At 34.6% G+C, this 11,931-nt stretch overlaps 1 long non-coding RNA gene across 1 annotated transcript; it reads right to left on the bottom strand.

Moving 5' to 3' along the window:
- Positions 1-968: 968 nt before the first annotated feature.
- LOC145956503 (uncharacterized) lies at positions 969-2,282 on the bottom strand. Its single transcript, XR_014432766.1, has 2 exons — positions 2,214-2,282; positions 969-1,368 (listed from the first exon to the last, which is right to left on the bottom strand). It is a non-coding gene; the product is annotated as an uncharacterized LOC145956503 (long non-coding RNA).
- Between the last annotated feature and the right edge of the window lie 9,649 nt (positions 2,283-11,931).

Raw genomic sequence — 11,931 nt, 5'->3', positions numbered from 1 at the left:
ACCCTTATACAAAGTTGGACCAAATCATCAAGGTCCCTATAAGGGAGTAACTCAACTCTATCTCTTATGTCAAAATTTAGACCACTCAAGAATCTTGCTATGGTCAATCTTTCCTCTTCCCTTATCCCAACCCTCATCAAATACAACTCCATTTTTTGTCTATATTCTTCCACACTCATATATTTTTGTTGGAGTCTTTGCAGCTTATCCATAAGCTCCCTACTATAATAAGAAGGAATGTGTCTTCTTCTCATAGCACTCATTAAGTCATTCCAATACTCAATGGGTGGATCATTATGGAGACGCCTTTCCCTAACCAAGGCTGTCCACCAATACATAGTCTGTCCTTGCACTACTATAAGATGCATATTCTACATCGGTTCTCTAAAGTCATCTACATCGGTTCTAAAATCGATGTAGAATAAAGCGATGTAGAAAATGTATACATTTTTACATTGGTTCTGAAAAACTGATGTAGATTTATGCTTAAATCTACATCGGTTCTCCAGAGAACCGATGTAGATTGCATTTTTTTATATAAAAAAATCATGCTTATAATACAGAAGAAGGGTGGATCTAATTTAACAATTTATTTCTCATTAAAATTATATATATCTATAGTCACTTTGATATCCTTTTACATTAAGGGGACTGGAAACTGACCATTATATATAAATGTAATGTATTTTTATTTTATTTTATTTTGATATTTTCACAGCTAAAAGTTCTTTTCTTTACAAAACATTAATATCCAGACAATGTATCATAACAAAATTACTTTTAGGTGAACATTCTCAAAATAAAATATTATTTGTACAAACGTAATCCTTCCAAAATACATTCAACCGAAAAGACACTTTAGCATATTTATGACCTTATCAAAAAGCACAAGCAACAAATATCATATAATTCCTAAGCGAGATCACAACCAAACATTTCAAAATATTAATTAAAAGATGTGATGTTGATTACAGAACCCAAAGGTTTAACATGCTAAAACTATTGGCAAGTACAGTTTTCCACAAAATGATGAATTCAATAAGTGTACATGTTGTTCTGTCTCATCCTATACTATAAAAAGCCACTATAAAACCAAAATCAGTAATTGTAGTTGGAATGCAGTCCCAAACGCAAAGCTTATGCATGTATGCAATACTTAAAAGGGATAACAAACATGAGGCATGAACAATAACTAGTGAAGGTTGACAATAGGTCCCAAAACAAACCAAATAAAACTCCGATAACCATGACAAATCTAATGAGATTTTCAATATACTTACAGAGGGAAATAAATAATCACGTGGATAAACTTTCAAGGAGAGTCCATTTTCAAAATAAAATGTGACAGCTGGAAATCCATCATCAACACTGCAACATAAAATAAAATAGTCATTACACTTCTATATTAAGTTGATACTGACATAAAAGGCATATGATATGCAAAGGTAATAGTCCAGTTATTGGTGCACTCCAACAATACATAATCAAAAGGTTCAAATAACTAATCCTACAATAATAGTAACTGATGAAACACCATTGAAGGAATCAGGCATATCATCATGAAACCATGAGAAGTCAATATATTATTTATGAGATATTGAGAACCATGTGACACAACACACAAGACTACTTGTCCGAAAGTAATATAGTTTACACCTTAACAATAGAATGTGATACAATACATTTTTCTTACAATCATAGTTTATTGCTCTGTGTTGGAGACAAATGCCTCTTTACCAAACAGTGGAGACAAACACTCACCTCCCAGCCAAATTTTAAAGGGAAATTTACCTAGAATAGTAGAAACAAACACGCACCCCCAACCATTCTTAATGTTACATATGCCACGCACCATAGGCACCAAGGCTATGGGAATGCAACTGTGCCATGTTCAATAGCCATGCGAAAAAAGTTTTAGTCAAAGTGACCTTCAAAAACATCATGCCATGACAGTATGGAAGCAATGTTAATAACATTGAAAAACCTGAACCATCATTATCAAAACCAAATACTTTATGCCCTTCTTCCACAACAAACCAAACAACAAAGAACTCTTCTAAAGCCTGTATGCCAAAGTAAGTTACCAAAACACCTATGCTTGTTCTAACCAAAAACAAGACACTATATACAAACATTATGTGTGCATGCATGTTTCTTTTTCAGATGTGTGTTCAAGAAAGAAAAGATGTGAATATGCATGTTATGCATCATACCTCTCAGAATATTGAAAGCATGTATACTCGTCATGGGGAGTCTGAACTTTTAGACCAGGTTGCTGAGAATTAGAAACTATTCATATGTGACACTCAATAATAGAAGCTGTTGAGAACCCACAAGAACTATAGATAAGGCTAAAGTAGAGCTAGTTTTAGGGCAATCCTCACCTCATGAGCTAGACTTCATTCCAGCAAATTTTGAAAAGTATAAAGGAAGGTAGCATCAAACACATCAAAAGATAAAATGCAATTCCATCTTACTGTTAAAGAAAACGAGAGAAAATGACTAAAACTGTTAGAGAAATATAAAATAAAAGAGATATAATCGTTCTCACTGAGTTCATGCAGCACTGCCGCCAATGGCAGTAGCACAGTGCCCATAGCCTCCTCACTCTCAACAGCACTCTTAACGCCTGAATTCAACCATAAAATCAAAGGCATCCAGCTTCCTAAAGCCACACAAGAACCAAATAGTAAAACACTAACAATTCTAACCAAGAGCTTACCTATCAATTCGGGTCAAGATATTCTCAGAAGACATAACCACCACTGGAATCTCTCTAAATACAGACGACTCCTGCAGAGATTAACAAAAGAAAAAAATTAAAAATCAAGGAGAAAAAGGGGAAAACCCACTACTATTAAATTAGCAAAACACTAACAATTCTCCCTTCTCTCTTCCATTCATCTACCACAACAAATTAAATTTAAAATAAAAAATAAAAAAATATTATTTCTCACCTTTATCTTCTTGAGTAATTCATATCCAGTCATCCCTTACATAGAATAGTCTGTCATAATCAAATTAACCTTCACACCTTGTCACCACAAAAATCATACAACAACATAAGCATCACTTCCAAGTGCCAAGTAAAAACCCCAAATTATTAAACAACCCAAAAGCCAAATTTGCTTACATCGAAACTAATGGAGCTCTTATCCCTATCCAACCCCAAATACTGCAGAGCCATGCTCCCACTCTCCACCACCGTCACTGCCAAAACCAAAAACCCATTTCCAAAAACCATCAAAAACTGATCCAGGTGCAAGAGAAAACACCAAAATTTTCCACCTTTAGTTACATACCTTTGCAAGATGAGATTTTTAGCAAGTGTTCAATGACCTTGCGATCGACGTGGCTGTCATCAATGACGAGCACATGTAACTTTCCGGCGCCCATTTCTGGCATGAGAAGATTAGCAGCGGTAGCCATGTTCCCTCGGTTCAATGAAGAAAGAAAAGGGGTGTGAGAAAAATGGGAGAAAAAAAAGGGATTCATGTAGTGTTAGGAAATTAGGGACAATGATGCGGTGGTTGAAGGAAGTGGTTGGAGTGGTGTTGGACGAGGAGAGTCTATCGAGCACGGTGGAGTCGATACGCACTTGAGCGTGGGACGTGGTGACGGTGAAGACGGAGGAGGAAGAGAGCGAAGAGGCCTTGGCCCCGAGTATGCTTTAACCTAGTGTATTCGCGGGGCACATATGAGGGGTTCACTTCTACATCGGTCATAAGAAAAACCGATGTAGAATAACTTCCTGATTCTATTTCTACATCGATCAATCATAAAACCGATGTAGAATTTCTCATATTTACATCATTTCTCCTCCCAACCGATGTAAATATGTTTTCATTTTCTATTTATTTACAAGTTTGCTACCGCGTTTATGATTTACATCGCTTATACTAAAATCGATGTAAATATAGCGATGTTAAACATTGTTTTTGTAGTAGTGTTGGAAAGCTAAGGTGGCCAGGGGAACTTTTATTTCTTCACCTACTTGATGACAAGTGAAGATTTGCTCCACTTTCATTTTCCAATCCAAGTAGGTGTCCACATCCTCTTTACCATGAAAGGGAGGAAGATCAACTCGTGATTCCCTCACCTTAGGTTCTCTAATGATTCTCCTAGGAGTAGGTTGATAGTATTCATCAATGTTTATGATAGAAAAGAATGGCTCAATTCAAGAGGGGGGTGAATTGGATTCTATGACACTTAAAAAATTCATCAGAGTTTTAAGAATCTTTATTTCAACTTAAACTTTTCTAATATGAATTCTCAAAGAAGTTACTTGAAAGACTTGCCAATGGGAATGAGTCCTATATACTTTCTTGATTAATCTTGACTAAGTTCAGTTTTAAGAACAACAAATATGCAATGTTTTGATCCAATTTAAAGCAATGTTAAGCATACAAACATATTAATCAAGATCAGCCATTTAATCACTCAATTAAGATTTTGCTCAATGTAAGAGATAAGGGTGAGAGAAGAATGCACAAGTATTTTATCCTGGTTCAGCCACTCCACATGTGACCTACATCCAGTCCTCAATCATAACCTGATCAAGATTTGTTCCACTATCTTAATGAAGAAGTTTTACAAGCATACAACACATGCATACACTCCTACATTCAAGATAATCACTTTCTTGCCCCCAAGAAAGCACTTCTTATAGAAATCCACTACAAGAATTCTTTACCACTTGAAAAATCTACTCAAGATTTTCTTACACATTACACAAAGAATTAAAGGAATGAATTCACCTGGAAGCTGAACAAATCAGACTATGAATTCCAAACAAATCTTAATCTTTCTCCCCTAATAATGTAGTGATGATGATGATCTCTTTCAAAGCATTTCACAAAATGTTTCTCTTCTTGGTTTCATAAAGAAAACACTTCAAGAAGGTCACAAAGACTTCACAATATCAATTTTTCTCTCTTTTGTTTTTAGTTCATCTCTCTTTTGAAGTTTCAAAGTGTGAAAGCTATTTATAAAGTTTTCAGATCCAGATAATCGATTATTTCTTAGGATAATTGATTATTTTGTTCTTCATGATTTCTGGAAACCACTCAAGAACAAAATAATCGATTATTCCAGAGAGTACTTCTTGGAATAATCGATTATTTCACAGATAATCGATTATTTCAGCAAGGCTTTTTTCACCTGTTGCTGGAATAATCGATTACATTTAATGATAATCGATTATTTTGAGTTAGCTTTCAAAAACTCGATTTTATACTTCAAAAATATTTCTAAGTGTTTTAAATCATCATCACACTCATTCTCAGTCAATTTAGATTAAGATTAACTCATGCACAAGGCATACACATGCAAAATAAACTAATCAAAGCAATACAACATAAAAACTTATGAGCTACTCCTATTACACATCATGATATTCATATCATCCTTTCTTGAATGGTTTGTGTCTTTGGTCAGGTTCAACTCCTTTGTTATCATCAAAACTCTTAGAATCCAGGGCTGAGTTAATTCATTTCCCCATGAATCTCAATAATCTCCCCCTTTTTTATGATGACAAACCAATATGTTTTGCAAACCAGTATTCTACATTGTTAGATGTGAGTAGCTTATTTTGCCTTGTTAATATTCAAACCTGCAAAACAACTCAAACCTTTCTCCCCCTTTGGACAACATCAAAAACATATAGGTATATATATATATATATATATATATATATATATATATATATATATATATATATATACATATATATATATGTGTGTGTGTGTGTGTGTGTGTGTGTGTATGGGTGTCCAGAGACATGGAATTAATTTTTGCAGATTGCACATGTATAGATATATGCACAAGAGTTACTTCCTCAACAACAATGCCACAAGACTAAATTGAATACAAGATTAAATCTTTCTTTTGGTAAAGGTTTTGGAAATATATAAGCTAATTGTTTATTTGTTTCAACAAACTCTACTACACAATCATTCTTTTGGATATGATCTTTTAAAAAATGATGTCTTATTTCTATATGCTTTGTCCTAGAATGTAAGATTGGATTTTTTGTGAGATTGATTGCACTTGTGTTGTCACATCTTAAAGGAATTTTGTTCAATTTAGTTCCATAATCTTTTAGTTGTTGTTTCATCCAGAGGATTTGTGCACAACAGCTGCCAACGACTATGTATTCAGCCTTAGATGTACTTAAAGCAACACATGCTTGCTTTTTTCTATGCCATGAGACAAGTGCACTTCCAAGTAGGTGACAAGTACCACTTGTACTCTTCCTATCAAGTCTACACCCAACATAGTCTGAATATGAATATCCTACCAGACTTGGTGAGACTCCTTTTGGATACCATAGTCCTACATTTGTTGTTCCTCTTAGATATTTAAGAATTCTTTTAACAAATTTCATATGAGACTCTTTTAGATTTGCTTGAAATCTTGCATACAAGCACACAACAAACATTATATCAAGTCTATTAGCTGTCAAATACAAAAGTGATCCAATAATACCTCTATATATTGAGTTATCAACAACTATCCCTTTCTCATCCAAGTCAAGATTGCATGAGTTTGATGTTGGTGTTGCAGCCTCATTACACCTTTCCATACCAAACTTTTTCAATAGTTCATTGCAATACTTGCTTTGACTTATAAAGATTCCATCACTCATTTGCTTAATTTGTAATCCCAAGAAAAATGTAAGCTCTCCCATCATGGACATCTCAAATTCACCTTGCATGGGCTTAGCAAATTCTTTACATAGAGAGAGACTAATAGATCCAAAAACAATGTCATCCACGTAGATTTGAACATACATTGTATCATTCTTAAATTTCTTTACAAACAATGTATTATCTACTTTACCTCTAACATAGTCATTCTCAATCAAAAATTTTCTCAACCTATCATACCATGATCTTGGAGCTTGTTTCAAACCATAGAGAGCCCTTTTAAGTTTATACACATGATTTAGATATTTAAAATCAACAAAACTAGATGGTTGCTCCACATAAACTTCTTGTATGAAACCATTTAGAAAATCATTCTTTACATCCATTTGGTATAGCTTGAAGTTCATTATTGAAGCATAAGCAAGTAGTAATCTAATAGCTTCTATCCTTGCTACAGGGGAAAAAGTCTCATCATAATCAATTCCCTCTTCTTGATTATACCCCTTAGCCACTAACCTTGCCTTATTTCTTATAATGATCCCAGATTCATCAAGATTATTCCTAAATACCCATTTAGTTCCAATTATTGGATAATCACTTGGTAATGGCACTAAATCCCAAACTTCATTCCTTTCAATTTGGTTTAGTTCCTCTTGCATAGTCATTAACCAATGTTCATAATGTAGTGCTTTATCTATTATTTTGGGTTCAACTTGTGAAACAAAATCCATAGTGTTACAAATATTCTTGATGGATCTTCTAGTTGTCACTCCTTTACGAATGTTTCCAATTATATTTTCAATTGATAAATCCTTAGAAGTTTTCCACTCCTTAGGCAAATGTTCACTTGTCTTTTCAATGGTTTCATTTGATTCACTCTCTTTAGGCATTTCACTTTGTTCATTTTCTAAGGGAGGTTGATCAAGAAAATCAGTTTAAGTCCTCTATTTCAGTTTGCTTTGTTTCTTGCTTGTTGGTTTCATCAAACACAACATGTACTGATTCTTCAACTACTAGAGTTCTCTTATTATATACTCTATAGGCTTTGCTATTTGTAGAGTAAACTAAGAAAATTGCTTCATTAGCTTTAGCATCAAATTTACCAAGTTGTTCCTTACCATTATTTAGCACAAAACATTTACAACCAAATACTCTAAAGTATGAGATATTAGGCTTCCTTCCTTTATAAATCTTATAAGGTGTTCTTTTTAGAATAGGCCTAATTAGAACCTTATTTAACACATGACATGCTGTGTTAATTACATCAGCCCAAAAGTATTTAGGTAGTTTAGTCTCATTCAACATAGTTCTAGCTAATTCCTCAAGAGAACTATTTTTCCTTTCCACAACCCCATTTTGTTAAGGTGTCCTAGGTGCTGAAAAATTATGATCAATGCCATGTTCCTCACAAAATTTTTGGAACAAAACATTTTGGAATTCTCCTCCATGATCACTTATAATTGAGGTAATATTTGTGTTTTTCTCATTTTGAACAAGCTTAGCGAATTTCTTAAGAGCAATGAAAGCTTCACTCTTATTTGCAAGAAACATAACCCAAGTATACCTTGAATAATCATCTACCATAACCAACCCATAGTAATTCCCTCCTAGACTCATGGTTCTTGAAGGACCAAACAAATCCATGTGAATTAATTGTAAAGGTCTAGAAGTTGAAATCAGATTTTTACTTTTAAAGCTAGCATTCACTTGCTTGCCTTTTTGACAAGCATCACATAGTTTGTCCTTGCTGAACTTGAGTTTAGGTAATCCAATTACTAACTCTTTTCTACTTAATTTGTTTAAATGATCCATGTGTATATGTGTTGCTCTTCTATGCCAAAGCCAAACATTTTCTTCCTTAGTGATCAAACACTTGGTGTTAGAAATTGTATGATGGAAATCTAATCCCCAAGGATCCCTTTGGAAGAGGTAAGACTGAGAAGGGTGAAGGTTGATCCAAGGAGGCTCACACTTGAAGACCATTGGGCCTTTAACTAGGTCCATGGTTAGGAGGCTAGAGGAGGCTTCTAGAGAGGAGGTGCTTCTTAGACCTATGCTCAATATGAGTATTGAGTATGATTCCTCTTTTTAGTCTCATAGTCTCTATTGTACATACATTGTATAGTTTGATTTCTTGTACCTTGTATATAGTAGATACTTGTATAGGTGTGTTTTTGCCTTTGTATTTGTGAGGCACTTTATTTCCTTTTATTAGCTATTGTATATTGTTTCTAGGGTAGCTTACTTGGACACTTTGACTCCATTTAACCTAATCTATAAATACACTCTTTTCTTAGTTTTCTAGTTGTAGGATTGGGAGTGGCATTAACAAGCTAGAGAGTGTAACTAGCAAGCTAAAGAGTGTTACTAGCAATTGGACCTAGAGATGGGCCTAGGCAAAATTTTACATATTAGACTCATTTTACTCCTAATTTTTCATAGATTTGATTTAGCTAGGTTTCATTCACATTGGGTGAACCTAACTAAACCAAATCAACATTTTTTTCAAAACCGGTTGGAGTAAAATAAAGTCCATGAGCCGCCCACCTTGATTTGTGTTCACATTGCTTGTTCACACTCAAGCTTAGAAGCTTGAAGCACAAGCTTTTCCTTAGCTTGCTTACCAAGCAAGCTAAATGAGTAGCTTGCTCTCCAAGCCTCTAGACCATGGATGGTTAGCTAGACCTTACCATGGTTCCTAGTGAACCATGGTTAAGGCTAGCTTGCTCTCTAAGCTTCCTACTCCTATATTTTCATTTTTCCTTCATTGTAAAACACTTTTGGATGTATTGAGATTTCATTTCTGAAATATTGTTCAGATTACTCTCTTCTAAAAGTCCCTAAACCTCTTTGATATTCATCCAATTCTCTTATCCCTTCACAAGAAGAGTGTGGTGAGAATTGAAGTGGCTTATCTCTTCATCAAGGAGTGGCGCCTCTTGGGAGTGTTCTCCACCAAACCGTGGTGGTTCTAAGGTCTCCTCCTCCATTGGAAACCTTAGCAAAGCTTAGGAAGAATCAAGGAGCCAAAGATCTAAGGAGGAGCTTGAAGAGGAATCAACATCAATCCGGTTTCTCAACAAGTTTTCCATCATTGTAATTGAATGTTCTAAGTCTAGCATGTAAATGTTATCAATTCTTTTCCAATAAATCTAATTTATTTTTTCAATTTATCACAAATCAAACAAGTATTATCAAATTCAATTTTAATTTCTTTATCACTAAGTTGGCTTATACTAAGCAAGTTATGTTTCAACCCTTCAACAAACAATACATTTTCAATCAATGTTGAGGAAGAAGAGTTACCAATATTTCCACAACCAAGAATCTTCCCTTTGTTGTTGTCACCATATGTAACAAATCCCTCATTCTTTAATTTCAGACTTGAGAAATTTGAAGGATCTCCAGTCATATGTCTTGAGCAGCCACTATCAAGATACCATAGCAAGCTTTTGGCTCTCAAGCATTCCTACAAAATCAAAAAATTGATTTAGGTACCCATGTGAAGGGTCCTTGATGGTTAGTTCTCAGCCTTTGGCCCTTTTTGATCCAAATCATTTCACCATTTGGAACACCATATTTTTTAGAATAGCAATTTCTTATTGTATGTCTTTTCTTACAACAATAAAAGCAAGTAGTTTGTTTTATGAAATTGCCTTTAAATTTTCTAAAAGATTGGTTTCTTTTGAAAACTTTTTCTTTTGATGACTTGTTCATGCTTTGATTAAAACCAAGTCCACTTCTACCAAAAGCATGTCTTTGCTTTCCCAAAATGATAATCAAATTTGCATTTCCATTTGTGAATTTTGCAAGAGAGTTTTTCAAATCAGCATTTTCTTTTTCCAAAACCTTGTAACTTTCACAATCAACTATTGAAGAAGGGGAGGTTTCACAATGAGCTTCATTGAAATTTAAAATTGTTTGCAGATTTTCATGTTCATTTTTCAAATTTTCAAGCTCTTGTTTAGCTCTAATTAAAGCATTTTCATACCATGACAATTTGCTTTTAAGCTTAGAATTTAAAGCATCTAATTTCACAACCTCTTTGTGAATTTGAATGAAAGATTCTTGAAGTTGATCATAATCAGAATTAGATTCAAGATCAGAATCACTTACTATTGTATCTTGATCAGCTCCAGCCATTAAACATAAGGTTTTTTCCTCAAATTCAGATTCATCACTTGTTGTGCTTGAGTCATGGTCTTCCCAAGCTATGTAGGTTCTTTTTCCTTTGTTGTTTTTCTTCCATTTATTTTCCTCTTGTTGCTTCTTTAGAAGGTTGGGGCATTCAGCTTTTATATGGTCTGGTTTTCCACATTCAAAATAATTGTAAGAAGATGTGCTCCCTTCATCATTCTTATTTGCCTTCTTGTTGAACTTGTAGGGGGATCTCTTTTTCTTTCTTAGGAATTTTCTGAACTTCTTGACCAGCAAGTTGAAGTTCTCTGAATCAGAATCTTTAGAGCTTCAGTCCTCACATATTTCTTTGCCTTATTGACTGATTTTAAGGCTTTTAGAGACACTCCTTTTTTGATGGAAGTGAGTAGAAGTGGTTGATATTCTTCTTCACTCTCCACCTTCAATCCCTTTTTTCTCTTAAGGTTGACACGCCAATGAAGAGAGAAACACCTTGAAGAAGCTTCAATGGTGGAGAAGCAACAAGGAGGTTCGATAGCTTCTTCAAGAAGCTAGAAGATTGAGGCACCAAGGCACAAAGGTTGAAAACCTTTGTGAAGGAACCTAGGGGAGAGAGTTCTCCACGAAAATCTAAGGCTTTGGAAGAGAGAATTTTGAGAGAAATTCTGATTATTATTCATCCAAAGTGAGGAAAAATGTTAGAGTTACAAATATATAGAATGAGGTAGCTTAGGGAGCAAGCTAACTTTAACCATGGTTCAAGTGAACCATGGTTGAGTTGCTTGACCGTCCAAGCTAGTTAAGAGGCTTGTGGAGCAAGCTTCTCACTTAGCTTGCTTGGGAAGCAAGCTACAGAGAAGCTTGTAGAACAAGCTTCTCAAAGCTTCAAGACATGAGAAGCACTTCAGCCAAGGAGAAAGGATTAGGCAAGCTAGGCGGCCTTGGGTCCATTTTGCTCACTTTGTTTATTTCAAAAATGTTTGATTTGGTTTAGTTAGGTTCATCCAAAAATGACGAGACCTAGATAAATCAAATCTATAAAAAATTAGGAGCAAAATGAGTCTAATATGTAAAATTTTGCCTAGGGCCAATTCTGGCCCAATTACTAGTCACACCCTCAAGCATTGCTAAATGTCACCCCACTTCT

Source organism: Cajanus cajan, chromosome 3 (genome assembly GCF_000230855.2).
Source record: "Cajanus cajan strain Asha chromosome 3, NIPB_CcT2T_4, whole genome shotgun sequence".
Lineage (NCBI taxonomy): Eukaryota > Viridiplantae > Streptophyta > Magnoliopsida > Fabales > Fabaceae > Cajanus > Cajanus cajan.
Note: the sequence above shows the minus strand (reverse complement) of the source record. Positions and strands in the feature narration are given on the sequence as shown.